Genomic DNA, 14,638 nt, shown 5'->3' on the forward strand with positions numbered 1-14,638 from the left:
TTGATGCGGTGGGTAGCAGAATCAGAAAAGAAATTCGTCGAGGAAGATGTCGAGGCCTGTGCTCAATGCAGTTTCCTTAAAACAGATTCACCCCACTTTGGGTTATGCTTCGAGATTCTCTCGGGTTGTCTGTTTCTCAAGATACAATGGCAAAACCATACACACAACTAAACACTGATTATACGTAACGGACTGAGAATGCACCTGAGTGCTATCATGAGTAGTTCAGCTGAGCAGATGCACTACTGAGAAAAAAGAATCGGGGAATAAAAGTGGAGGAATTCTTTTACTTTTACTTTTACTTTTGCTTTCGCTTCTTTTACACTTCTCTCTTTGCTCAATATCCAGCTTCCTTATATAAGAGCTCTCACCTTGCCTGCAATAAATAACCAAATTATGGTCATTTAATATTAGGTTTAATATCGTCATTAATGGATTTAATATCTTCATTAATATCAAGATGTTAAGGAATCATTATTAATGGGTTTAATATCGCCATTAATACTGAGATGTTACAAAATCACCATTAATGTCGAGATGTTATGGAATCGCCATTAATTTTATATTAATGCTTTTGTTACATTCTTGAGTAGGTAGCAAAAGGATATTCAGGTGGCAAAATATTGTTTCATTCTTTTAGGCAAATCTTGCTTTGACCTGTTCGACATTCGACATGCATAGATCGTGCTCGCACACGAGTCAACCTTGGTTTAGTACAGTCTGGGCCTTAGATTTGCACCCCTACTACGTACCCACACGTGAAAGAGAGCCTCTCCCCAAGCATTTGTTCACATCATCAATGTATGTAAATCAATATATACCAACCAACATGCTATGAAACTCCCAATGTGGGACTAAAGTCTCATTCACACTGGAGCTTCTATCCTCTTCTACCTCTTCTCCATTCACACATATTTAGCAATCCCCCACATGAATGGAGATAGGGTATGTAATAGCATTCAATAGTTGAGTTCAGTATAGGACAGGTAGGTTTTACCCTTTGAACCTTCCCTTGTGAAGATCTGTTTGCTTACTGGCTGATAGTAGACACGATATCTTTGAACTATTCTACCGTTTGTGAAAGCATTAACATATCTCACCCAAGACTCTTTCTAATACAACTCAGTTCTCATTAGCGTGTTTGTTCTTAGCCATGAACATGCATGGTTCTATGAGAAGCTCTAAGAATTGTGCCTCTAATTCTATTCAAAGCATCCCCACTTCTTTCTCACATAGGTGATCCTTCGAGAGTAGTCATCTAATCTTCTTGATCATTAAAAGTCCATCGACTTACCCTGGTTCAATCACTATTTTATTGGGATATCCCCACAATGTGTCTAGTTAGTACAAATTAGTTATCCCTTTAAACCTAGTTCTTGAGATCTCTAGTCAGCATCAGTTGGGTGTCCTCTGCACTGATCGCTGATAACGACATCAAGCTCATTCCTCGTGATGAGCTTGCAACTAACTCTCTGTTTAACCCTTTGGTTAGCGGATCCCCTAGATTATTCTTTGACTTCATATAATCAATAGTGATAACTCCTGTTGAGAGTAGTTATCTAATGGTATTATGTCTACGACGTATATGTATAGACTTATTATTATACAAATGGCTCTGTGTCCAAGTAATTGTTGATTGACTATGACAATGTATGCAAATTACCTGCATATGTTTCAGCTATCTCAGAATATCTTCTAAGAATTGTCGTAGTCATTCAACCTCTTCACTACATTTATCAAGAGCTACAAACTTAGATTCCATCGTGAATCTGTTATTACCGTTTGCTTAGAAGATTTCCAGAAAATGGCTGCACTTGCCAAAGTGAATACATATCTACTCGTAGACTTAGAGTCTTTTATGTCAGATATCCAACTTGCATCATTGTATCTTGTTGGTGCAGTTTACACTAACAGTCTAGCTAAAGTTTTGATGAATGAGAAGCGAGTTAAGTTAGGTGCATTTGTGATCTAAGTACTTTACCAAGTGTGCAGGAATTGATGGATTTGGAGGACTTGACACCAGGCTAAAATCCAACTAGGTCTGCAGGATCGGATAGTTAGTGTGAAGTCCAGATAGGTCAACGGGCCGACATGATATCTGGAAGAAAGTCTGGTTTGGTCAGCAGGACCTGACAGCCAGTAGAAATCCAGTTGGGTCTACGAACTTGACAATTGGCATGAAGACCTGGTGGGTCAATAGGCTAGTAAAACTGATTGCAAGTTGGTAAGTAAAGTTAAGTCACTGGAGGAGAGTGATTTGGTGAGGACGCGTCCCAGTTGAGGGACAGTAGGCGTTGGTCCAGTTTAGGTCTATTTTGAACCCCTAAACTGAGATCTTGACTAGATCATGATCTCAGGGAGACAGGATCTAATCACTACTCAGTATTATTGTGCTAACATTTATCTTGCAGGTTATTATTTGGTTTATTGGACTAACACGCTTTGTAAGGTAAGAAGAGCACAAAAAGCCTCGGGTGAACAGTACTCGAGGCGCATTCTAGAGGATGGAAGACACCTTTGTACTGTTCATAGAAGGTGCCTTCAGTGTATGAAAGGCACCTTTCACAGGATAAAAATTCAAAATTCATCAAAGATAAGAGCCGAGCTATTTGGGATTAGACTTGCCACATTGGAGGCGCCTTTAAGGCCTTTGAAAGGTGCCTTCCATGCTCAATATAAGGGGTGCTCGCCCAAGCCATCAATGAACACACTCATACGAATATATGTTCTTCCGATCGGACTTCTGAATGCTTTGACTTCCTGCTACAACTCTGCTGCGACGCTGCTATACTCGTCTACTACTAAGAAGCCACCCAAACACCGAGCTCAAGCTGACCATATTGAAAGAATGTTTGGTAATCTTTTCATTTGTGTACTTAATTATTGCAAAAGACAAGTGCAGTGTGTTTCACTTGTTCCAAAATCTTTTGTACTCGATTCTCTCTTACGGAGGTATCGGAAGAGGTATTTTAGTGGATTACCCATCGATAGATCCACGGGACTAGGGTCTTGGAGTAAGAGTCACCGAAGGCTCCGAACCAAGTAAAACCGAACACGTGCTCTTTTACTTGCTTTTCTATTTCGCTTTCTTACTTAGTCTTACGCTGCACACTTTGTTTTTAAAAATGAAAAAGATTTGTTTTTGAAAACCATGTGATTCACGCCCCCCTCTTATGTGTGACTCGATCCGACAAGTGGTATCAGAGCAAGGTTCTGCTCTAAATTGGTGCAACCACCAATCAAGCCAAGGGGAATTATTTTATTTTCTTTAGATTTTAATTTTTCGCATTCTATTTGAATCGGTAAAAGTTTACCTCCAAATAACTCTTCTTCGTTCGGTTCTTTCTCATAGTTGGTGCAACACCATTCAAATTCCTCGATATATTTTTTTCTTAAACTCTGCTAATCCAATACCAAGTCTTGGTATCTTCCTCTAGTTTTCTATTTCAGTGACAAATAGCTTAAAACGAAGGACACGACACTGTTCGTTCACCCCTATTCAATGGGGATGATTTCTCATATTAGAAGAAGCGGATGGAAGTGTACCTGAAGACTGACTTCGACCAGTGGTTCAGCGTCACCAAAGGATACAAGGTGCCAGTCGACCATAACATCGGAATTTCAATGGACTCAGAAAATTAGAATTCAGAGATAAAGAAAAAGACCCAGATTGATTTCAAGGCCCTCAACACCATCCAGTGTGGACTAACGAAGGAGGAACTGAACCACATCGACCCACATGAAAATGCAAAGGAACTATGGGACAAGCTTATAGAACTACACAAGAGAACCAGTGATGCAAAGGTAACAAAAAGAGATATACTTTTAAATAAATTATTTAATATCAAAATGCAGGAAGGAGAATCTGCTAGTTAGCTGCATGCAAGGATAAAAGACATCCTCAATAGGATCCACACAATCGATCATCAAATGGAGAACCAAGACCTAATAAGGTATGCCCTAAATACCTTCCCTCGAAATGCATTGTGGGTATCCATCGTGGATGTCTATAAAATCTCAAGGAATCTATCTAAACTTAAATTAGATAAACTTTTATGTGAATTAGAGCTACACGAATAGACTAACATCAAACCTAAGAAAGCTATTGCTCTTGTTGCAGGAGCATTAAAATAAAAATCTAAAACTAAACTAGAACCTAAAGCTGAGTCTGACCCAGACTCATATGATAAAAAATACCTGGTGAACCTGGTAAGAAAAATATTCACCAGGAGAAAGAAGAATTTCACCAAGAATGATCTACAGAAGATCAACTCCAACAACAACAAGATGAAAGTCACGTGCTTTGGATGTAACAAGAAGGGACATTACAAGAACGACTGCCCAAATCTCAAAAAGAAGAAAGCCCTTAAAGCAACTTAGGATGAATCATCTATGGAGGAATAGGATGGTGATGAACCAAGGCACACCAACTGCCTTGCACTGATGGCGTACTGACCAGAGTCAAAAAGTGAGTCAGAAGACCGGTCCGAACCCAAATCGAGCCATGAGTCTGCATTTGTTTCTAAAGGTTTCGATGAGGTACAATCTATCTGAAGTACAAAGTTCTTTAAAATTATTGCATGCTTACATAAGAAATTGACTGTATCTGAAGATCAAATAAACGAACTAAGCAAAGAAAATAAAATACTTAATGAACAACTAAATTCAAACTCAACAATTAAGCCAATTCAACCTGAAATTTCGACACAAGTTGCACAACTTGAGGAGGATAATTCCAGATTGAAAAACAAAGTATTTTAACTAAAACAACTGCTAAAAAAATTTACAACTAGATTTAAGTATCTTGATATGATACTTGAATCACAAAGAGTTGTGTACAATAAGTCTGGACTCGGATACAAGTCTAGCTCAATTAACAAAATGCTTATATTTTTAGTCAACCAACATAAAAATCAAACCAAAGCTTGAGGTCCTATAGCATACTTAACCACACAAATAGGAATCAATCAATACTACGTACCTAAGAATAAAATACACTATCTAAAACTAAATAAATTAATCTTAAAAACTAAACCCTCTAAACAAAATTCAGTAGCGTTAACCAAAGCAACAACTAAATCTAAGTTAAATAAAAACAAAAGTAATCTAAACTTAAACTATAACCAAATATATTACAACTATAAAACAAACTGACACAAATGCAAAACCTAAAACCTAAAACCCAAATCTGATAATTCAAGGGGAGGCACCAGACTAGCTGGCACCTCTAAAATCAATAACTTACCCAAGATGGTAATTAAGACTAGTCTAAATAGGGACAAAAGTTTAACTTGATAAACAGTACTGGTGAAGTTTTGGATGATAGTAGGTTAGAGAAACTATATCTATGCATGTGTAGGAAAATATGACTTTGACGTGGTGCATTTGGCTTAGTGGAACTAACTGAAGCTACCCCTTACCAATCCTATTTGATTAGACCAAAGTTTTGTTATTAAGTTCAGTGAATAGGACTATTTAGAAAATTTCGAAGGTATGGTTACTCTAATGATGTCCAGATGAGTCACCATAGCTCAGAAGTTTATTTAAAAAAATACCTATTTGTTAAACCCAAAGCTAAACTTAAATCTAATACAAAGTTAAATCCAACCCTAAAATTCAACTTAACGCATCTCATAAAATTATAGGGTTCTCTGATTGAAAATGTAACTCGGATGAGATAATTAAGGATCTAAATTAAAATTTTAAATTTAAATTAAACTTAAATTAAAAATTAAAATTAAAATTAAAATTAAATTAAAACTTAAAACTTAAATTAAAATTAAATTAAGATTTGAAAATTTAAATTAAATTAAAAATTAAAATTAAATTAAAAATTAAAATTAAATTAAAAAATTAAATTAAATTATTTAAAACTTACATTAAAAATTAAATTAAATTAAATTATTTAAAACTTACATTAAAAATTAAATTAAATTAAATTTAATTAAAAACTTAAATTAAAACTAAATTAAAATTAAAATTAAAATTAAAATTAAGTTAAATTTAAAACTTAAATTAAAAATTAAAAATAAATTAAAATTAAAATTAAAATTAAATTAAAATTTAAATTAATTTAAATTTAAATTTAAATTAAATTAAATTAAATTAAAATTAAAATTAAATTAAAATTTAATTTAAATTAAATTAAATTTAAAAATTAATTTAAAATTAAATTAAATTTAAAACTTAAATTAAAACTAAATTAAATTTAAATTTAAACTAAAATTAAAAATTAAAAATTAAAAATTAAAAATTAAAATTTAAATTAAAATTAAAATTAAAATTAAATTATATTAAATTAAATTTAAAACTTAAATTAAGAATTAAAACTAAAATTAGTATTAAAACTAAAATTAAATTTAAAAAATGTTGCGCCACCGAAGGCGCCTCCGAGTTAATCGGAGGTGCCCTCATAAGGGTGGGATATTTCCCGCCCCAACCAATAAAGGTGTCTTTAGTCGGTTGAAGGTTCCTTCCACAACGCCTTGAAGGTGCCTTCGATGAGGTTGAAGGCGTCTTCAATTCCATTCTTTCCAACGAACAGAGCAATGCTCGATTCACAATTTTGGCAGCGAGAAGGCACCTTCCCACATCCAATATCCACTACTTCTTCGTCTTTTCCCCTCCAAAACCTCGACTATGCCTCCTCGGTACACCCTAACTCAACTACATATATAGCTCCTTTTGGTTATTTATTTGTTGTTATATGAATGTTTTGCATATATAAATTATTTTAGGAAACGACGACATGTTAATCCTAGGTCTAGCAATACCCTATCTGCTGATGCTAGATTCCCTACTGAATGACTTAGGTTAGATTTTTTACAGCATACATATGTTGCATTAAAATCTAAATTTTTGAGTAGGTCCTTATTCACCAGATATTGTGCACCGATCATAGAGATTATTGATTACTATCAGTTAGATAGGCTAGTTTACTATAGTCATGCAGTAAATCTAGACTTATGTGCACAGTTTGACAATAATCTTCTTAAGATTGATGACCGGACTTATTCTACTAGAGTTGGTGGGAAGGACTTTTACTTTTCGCCCACTCTATTATATAATAGCTTAGGACTCAGGAGGTTAGTCTGTCCATTTTTATGCTACCCTAGTAGGGATTTGCCATTTGACGAACCCTACTTTCATATTACATTAGATACTATCTACATGTGTTTTTTTAGAGGAGAGACTACCTACTATGACTGATTGTAGGTCATTCTCCCTTAGGGTCCAGGACTATATCCTGTATCGAATCCTGACTACATGCATTTTGTCGATCACATCTCGCGATGTTGTGATGATGCGACCCTCTCACTCCTTCCTATATGCACTCTGTCAGCATCTTGACATCGACATCGAATTACATATATTTCATAATTTCATTCATGCATCCAGCCTCGTCACCAGCGTCAGGTTCATATGCCCTATTGTCACATTTTGACATACATATTCTCAAACATAGGGGTAGATATGACACATGGTACATTCATTCCACTTAGTGCATATGACGAGATTGGTCAGCAATAGCTTGCACTAGTGCATATGGAGGTTACTACTCAGGAGGGACTAGCATGGAGAGTGGGACTACAACCAAATATACCAGCCGAGGCCGAGGACGATTTCCCACCTATCATTCCGACGAAGGGAGAGGAGTTGCCGACATTCACGACCGAGGAGCTCTTTGGACAGCCTCTGACTCCGACCCAGCCCTCGACCTCGACCCAGCCCTCGACCTCACTATACATCAAGGACCGACTAGCATGACTTGAGGAGTCTTCTGCACAGCTCCAGCAATCAGTCTCAGACGGATTCAATATTGTTTGAGGAGAGATGACCATCGGATTCTCCTCGCTCCGGGAGGAGATGACCATCGGACTTCAATATATTTTATGAGCCTTGTGAGTCCTGAGCAGTCCCCACCCCCTCCAGACCAGACTTGATCATCTTAGTACACTATCATACTTTATATACTTGATTGACTAGATCTATATAGTAGTCCACTTTTTGTCATCTTATTTGGGTAATCTAGGACTAGGCCTGCTATTTTCAAAATATTTTTCAAATAATTGGTAAATTCTAGGAAAAATTTCTTACTTTCTAAAATTTTTTCCAATTCCTTAGATTTTTAAAAATTATTTTAGTCTTAGCCTAGATCAAATCCTTAGAAAGTATGATCCTATAAACCTAGGACTTGAGCATCTCACAAACACACTAGGACTCCCTTGATTGTGTATTCAAAAACTTAGAATGGTGAGATGTGTAGGCAAATTACCTGGACTTATGATGCTTATATCAGTGCATCGACACAAGTCTATGCAAAAAAAAATACTAAAACTACATTAATCAGGTTAGGCAATCCATCTTGGTCGAATACTAACTGGATACAATACTTAACTTGACTAACCAAGTGAACATTGCTATCTCATGATAGTTAGCCAGTAACTAATAATTAGACATTTAAGGATAATTTCTAGATGTTTATTTTCCTTAAAATATATCAGGTTCAGGGGGAGAATACTCTCAAAAATATTTTTTTAACTTACAAGCATTTTTGAAAATCTTACGATCTTTAAATATTGTTCTAAAATAATGTCAAGTTCAATTAAAGCATCATTACAAATTATTTCATAGTTCAAAATTTGTGTCTAAAATTCATGTTTTAAAGTTAACAAATATTTTTTAAAAAATATATAATTTTGATAATTTTGAAAACTAAAATCACTTTTAAAACCCAAACAATTATCTTAACAAAAACTTTGAAAATATTAGAAAAGCTACTTAGACTTTAAAACCTTGACAATTTTTTTGTATTTCTCCCCTTAATAAACCTGAAAATTTTGTATTTACTTTACCAAATTCTTTCCAAGCTTATTGTATAATGCTTATTACATTTCTTCTCTCTCTGCATAATTTTTGATGAATGTCAAAGGGGGAGGGTTAGGGTTTAAGTTAGAAATTCAAGACAAATGATCAACTGCCTTTAGGCTTCTCTTAAGTCATTCTATAAATTTTTGCATATTTTTCCTAACTTTAACCCATATTGTCATTTCATAAAAAAGGAGGAGATTGTTGGTGCAGTTTTCACTAACAGTCTAACTCAAGTTTTGATGAATGACAAGTGAGTTAACTTAGGTGTATTTGAGATCTAAGTATTTTACCAAGTGTGCAGGAATTGATGGGTCTGGAGGACCTGACACCAGGTTAAAATCCAGCTAGGTCCACGGGACCTGATAGCTGGTATGAAGTCCAGATAGGTCAATAGATCGACTTGATATCTGGCAGAAAGTCTGGTTCGGTCTGCAGGACTTGACAGTCGACAAAAATCTAGTTGGGATTGCATGCGTACCTGACAACTGACATGAAGACCTGGTGAGTCAAGAGGCTAGTAAAATCAACTGCAAGTTGGTAAGTAAAGATAAGTTCCTGGAGGAAAGTGACTCAGTGAGGACGCATCCCGATTGAGGGACAATAGGTGTCGATCTAGTTTTAGTCCATTTTAGACCCCTAAACTAAGACCTTGACTAGATCCTAATTTCGGGGAGACATGATTTAATTACTACTCAGTATTATTGTACTAACAATTATCTTACAGGTTATTATTTAGTTTATTGGACTAACACGCTTTGCAGGGCAAGAAGAGCATAAAAAGTCTCGGGTGAACAGTACTCGAGGCGCCTTCCAGGGGATGGAAGGCGCCTTCAAGCACTGAAAGTATCACGCCCCGAGGGTATAGTTGTCCTCTAAATTAGACGGTACCCCCTAGTGATAATATAGGAAATACGATATCGAATCAATTCAAGCCTACATAAAAAATACCAATATAATATAACAACACCATGTCACAAAATGATAATGCTTGTATGTATGCATGTATATGTGAACATGCTCAAAATCCGGTACAGAAAAAAATTGCACCCATAAAGAATAGGAACAATAATATAAAGCAACTCAATAGAACCCAATTTGAGCGGGACTGGCAGCCAGGACCTCTAAGGGACACAACACATCATCTATCTGCTAACCTAAGAGTGAAGGAAAAGCAAAGGGTAGTAAGTACAACCACTCAGTGGGTAGAAGAAGATAATGCATGAATAATATACTAACAGGAGATCAAAGGATGTAGTCTCAAGCAAAATACTTACTAACTAATGTAGGTGTCCCAAAATTATCACCAGCTAACCAAAAGTATAATCAATAATATAGCACTTCACTAACCTACTCAACCAAGGATAACCAACAAATTGTGAGTACATATAATACCTCCAAACCTACACGAACATATTTATGACCGACATATAGCAAGCACATAACCAATACTGACTGCAGGAGAACGCTCTACCATGGATGGTCCCGTGGGCAGTCAGGGTAAATGACTAGTCACTATCCGCGGGAGAACGCTCTACCACGGATGGTCCCATGGGTGGACAGGGTAAATAACTAATCACTGTCTGCAGGAGAATGCTCTACCACGGATGGTCCTGTGGACAGACAAGGTATATACCAATGGTTACTAATGACTCTCTCAACCACGCATGGGAGATAGGATATACTAACGGTCGCTAATGACTCTCTCAACCACTAATGGGAGACAATGGTCGACAAGATATACCAACGGTTGTTGGCGACTCTCTCAACCATGAATGAAAGACAATGGTCGACAGGATATAGTAACCAATGGTCTAGTAGGGTTCTTGAAAATACTATACCATAGTATAATTCTACTGATGTATAGGAATGAGTCTATATAACAAGTAAGGGTCTACTAGGATACTCGGTACCCTATATTACGATATAATCCTACTAGTATATAAGCAGAAAATAGACAATCACGTCCCCAAGTTATTAGTCACCTATCATTAATATCTCTGCTAATTACATGGAATCATCTCAGATATAATAAACAACGGGATCAAGATCAAATAATCCTAGGGGTTGATTCAAAGGGGAAAGCCTAGTGGAATACACTACTCTTCTGCTAGGGAGTGATTTCTATCAAGTATAGGTCAGTATAATCTCACTAATACATATGCCCTCGCATCAGTATATAACTATACTACTTATAATATCAAGAATCTATAGGTACGAGCCTAAGTATGTAACCATACTATAACATAAATTCACGAACATAAGCTATAGGCCTAAATAACAACAAGAGTTTATTAGGATACTCAATATCCCTACACTACAGCATGAAATAATAAATGAAGGTTTAGCAAAATGCTCGATATCTTATACTACGGTATGATCATCCTAACAATAAACACATAGTCAAATTATCTACTATGGGGTCTAGCAGAATATTCAATGTCCTACACTACGATATGGTAGTATCATGCATATCCATAAACACAATCATGAATATTAAACATAACTACATAGCTATCAATAATAGGTCAACATATAAGGACAAATAATAAGGTATCAAATTCAGGAGAGACATAGGACACTTAAGGTAAACGAGTAACGTAACCGCGATCTTATCAAAACATGGCAGTAAACAATCATACACTATAATCAAGGCTCTCAAGAAGATAAGAAGGATCTACCCACCTCAATTGTAGATCTCTCTAATCATCTTCAATTCAGATGGTTTGTCTTGAACCTGAATCTACATGTAAAGACAGGAAGAATATCTAAGGATATGTAACCAATTAATCCTCCTATTAATTAGTTAATCTACAAATAATTAATTAGTCTATTAATTAATTAATCAATCTATTAATTAATTAATTTGTCAATTTATCAATTAGTCAACCTATTAATTAAATTAAGTAACATGCTAATTAAATACAACAATTAGTGAGCTAGTTAATTACTTGATTAATTCTTTAGCTGATTAATTACTCAACTAATCATCCTAATTAGTTATCCAACAATTTATCATTTTAATTAATAGTATACATATTTAAATCAATTAGCCGATTAACCTAAATAATTCAACTAATTAAACTCATTAGGCATCTAACCAAATAATTCAAGAAATGCATTACATGAATTAATTATACCAATTAATCAAAATACCTAATACTCATCTCCGGTAGTAGCTTCTAGCGCAGATAGCTTCGAGCAGCGGCTCGTGGGGCTGCAACAGAGGTGCCTCACATCGGTGACTTACGGCAGAGGCTCACGGCTGCTTGGTCAACGGACGACAGCTCATGGCGCCGGTGTGGCATCGCATGCGGAAAGGAGTAACAGCGGCGATAACGTGTGGCGATGAGCAGTAGCCGACTGCTCAGCCAGAGGAATAGAGTCAGCTGGTGTCGGTTTCTTGCAAGGACAACCTATCCTTGGTGACGGCGACGGCGACGGTGAGGTACGCAAGAGCAACGCCCGTCGGACGTGCGGCGCAGCGTGGGACAACACAAACACGACTGTACGTTGCGTGGCAAGATTGGGAGGGTAGCGGCGGAAGGGGAGGAGGACGAGAGGTGGGGTACCGGCCTTAGCTGCTCGCGAGGACAAAGGCCAGTGACAGTAGCCGATCGCTGGCCGTTGATCGCGAGCGGCGGTGAACAGCGCATGTGTGCGAGAGAAAACGGTGGAGGAGCAGCGCCCGACGGTCGGGGAAGGAGTCGGGTGGTGATCCTTCACCCCAAAGAGGTGGCAGTGGCCTTGTGCGGGCGGCGTCGACGGTGGCCGAGACGTGGTTGCCTGCGTCGCGCAGCTCGCGAACAGGCATGAGGGAGACGACACTTAAAACCAGGTTTATAATTTTAACAACTCCCACATTAATTAGTTATTCAAAACAGACTTTATCTTTTAATCACTTTATCTCCATAAAATATTTCACTTTATCTCCATAAAATATGAAATAACTCTTTTAAATTTTTAAAAAAATATAGTAAATTCTAAAAATTCATATAAACTTATTTCTCATAAATTATTCACTAAAATATATTTATTTATTTTAAAATAATTTAATTATATTAACCTTTAAGTATTTTAAATCCTTAGCTATATTTTTGGTCTATTACAGAAGGTGTCTTGACACTGTTCATAGAAGGCGCCTTCAGTGTATGGAAGATACCTTCTGTAGGATAAAAGTTTAGAATTCATCAAAGATAAGGATTGAGCTATTCGAGATCAGACTTGTCACATTGGAAGCACCTTCAAGGCCTTTGAAGGCGCCTTCCATGCTCAATATAAGGGGTGTACGCCCAAGCCATTAATGAACACACTCATATGAACATCTATTCTTCCGATCAGACTTCCGAATGCTCTGGCTTCTTGCTACAACTCTGTGTGACGCTGCTACACTCGTCTACTACTAAGAAGCCGCCCAAACACCGAGCTCAAGTCGACCATATTGAAAGAGTGTTTTAGTAATCTTTTCATTTTTGTACTTAATTACTGCAAAAGGACAAGTGCAGTGTGTTGCACTTGTTTCAAATTCTTTTGTACTCGATTCTCTCTTCCGGAGGTATCGGAAGAGGTATTTTAGTGGATTACCCATCGATAGATCCGTGAGACTTAGGTTTTGGAGTAGGAGTCGCCAAAGGCTCCGAACCAAGTAAAGTTGAATGCGTGCTCTTTTACTTGCTTTTCTATTTCTCTTTCTTACTTAGTCTTGCACTGCGCACTTTGTTTTTAAAAATGAAAAAGATTTGTTTTTGAAAATCATGTGATTCACGCCCCCCTCTCACGTGCGACTCAATCCAATATATCCTTCGATCATAGCAGGATATCTTGTATAGTGCAGTCCATATTAATGAGTATACTTTAAGTACCTCAGTACTCTTGTTATTCCTTTCCAGTACTCAACACCGAGATTACTCGTGTATCTACTCAGTTTACTTACTTGTAGGCCAAGTCTGGTCGTGCATAATTCATCAGGTACATCAGACTTCCAATCACTTGAGTGTACTCTATCTGAGAGATACTTTCACCTCGATTTTTCAATAGATGTTAACTCATATCTATCGGCGTTCATGTCAACGCAGTATTACCCTTAGTGAATTTCTCAATAATCTTGTCCACATAATGAGATTGACTAAGAACAAGTTCTTTTGTTATTCTAAGAATTTTGATTCTTAGAATCACATTAGCTAGGCTCATGTCTTTCATGTCAAATCTTGAGTTCAATATATCTTTAGTGGGTTTGATTATCTTATTATTACTCCCAATGATAAGTATATCATCTATATATAGGCACAAGATAATGTAGTCATTCTCTGTGGCTTTCATGCAAACACATTTATCACACTCATTGATCTTGAATCCATATTTCTTCATAGCATCGTCAAATTTCTCATACCACTGTTTTGGTGCTTGTTTTAAGTCGTATAACAACTTCACCAATCTATAAACCTTATTTTCCTGTCCTGGTACAAAAAACCCTTCAGGTTGCTCCATGTAGATTTTCTCTTCTAAATCCTCGTTTAGAAAGGTTGTCTTTACATCCATCTGATGTATTTTGAGATTTCATAAAGTGGTTATAGCCAACAATACTCTTATGGAAGTTATTCTCGACATCAGAGAATATGTATCAAAGTAATCAAGGTCTTCTCGTTGTCAGTATCTTTTGATTACCAATCTGGCCTTGTACTTATCAATTGTACCATCTGACTTCATTTTCTTCTTGAAGATTCGCTTGCAACCTAGTGGTTTACTTTCCAGAGGAAGATCCACAAGTTCT

The sequence above is a fragment of the Zingiber officinale genome, chromosome 8B, assembly GCF_018446385.1.
Source record: "Zingiber officinale cultivar Zhangliang chromosome 8B, Zo_v1.1, whole genome shotgun sequence".
NCBI classification, from domain to species: Eukaryota; Viridiplantae; Streptophyta; class Magnoliopsida; order Zingiberales; family Zingiberaceae; genus Zingiber; species Zingiber officinale.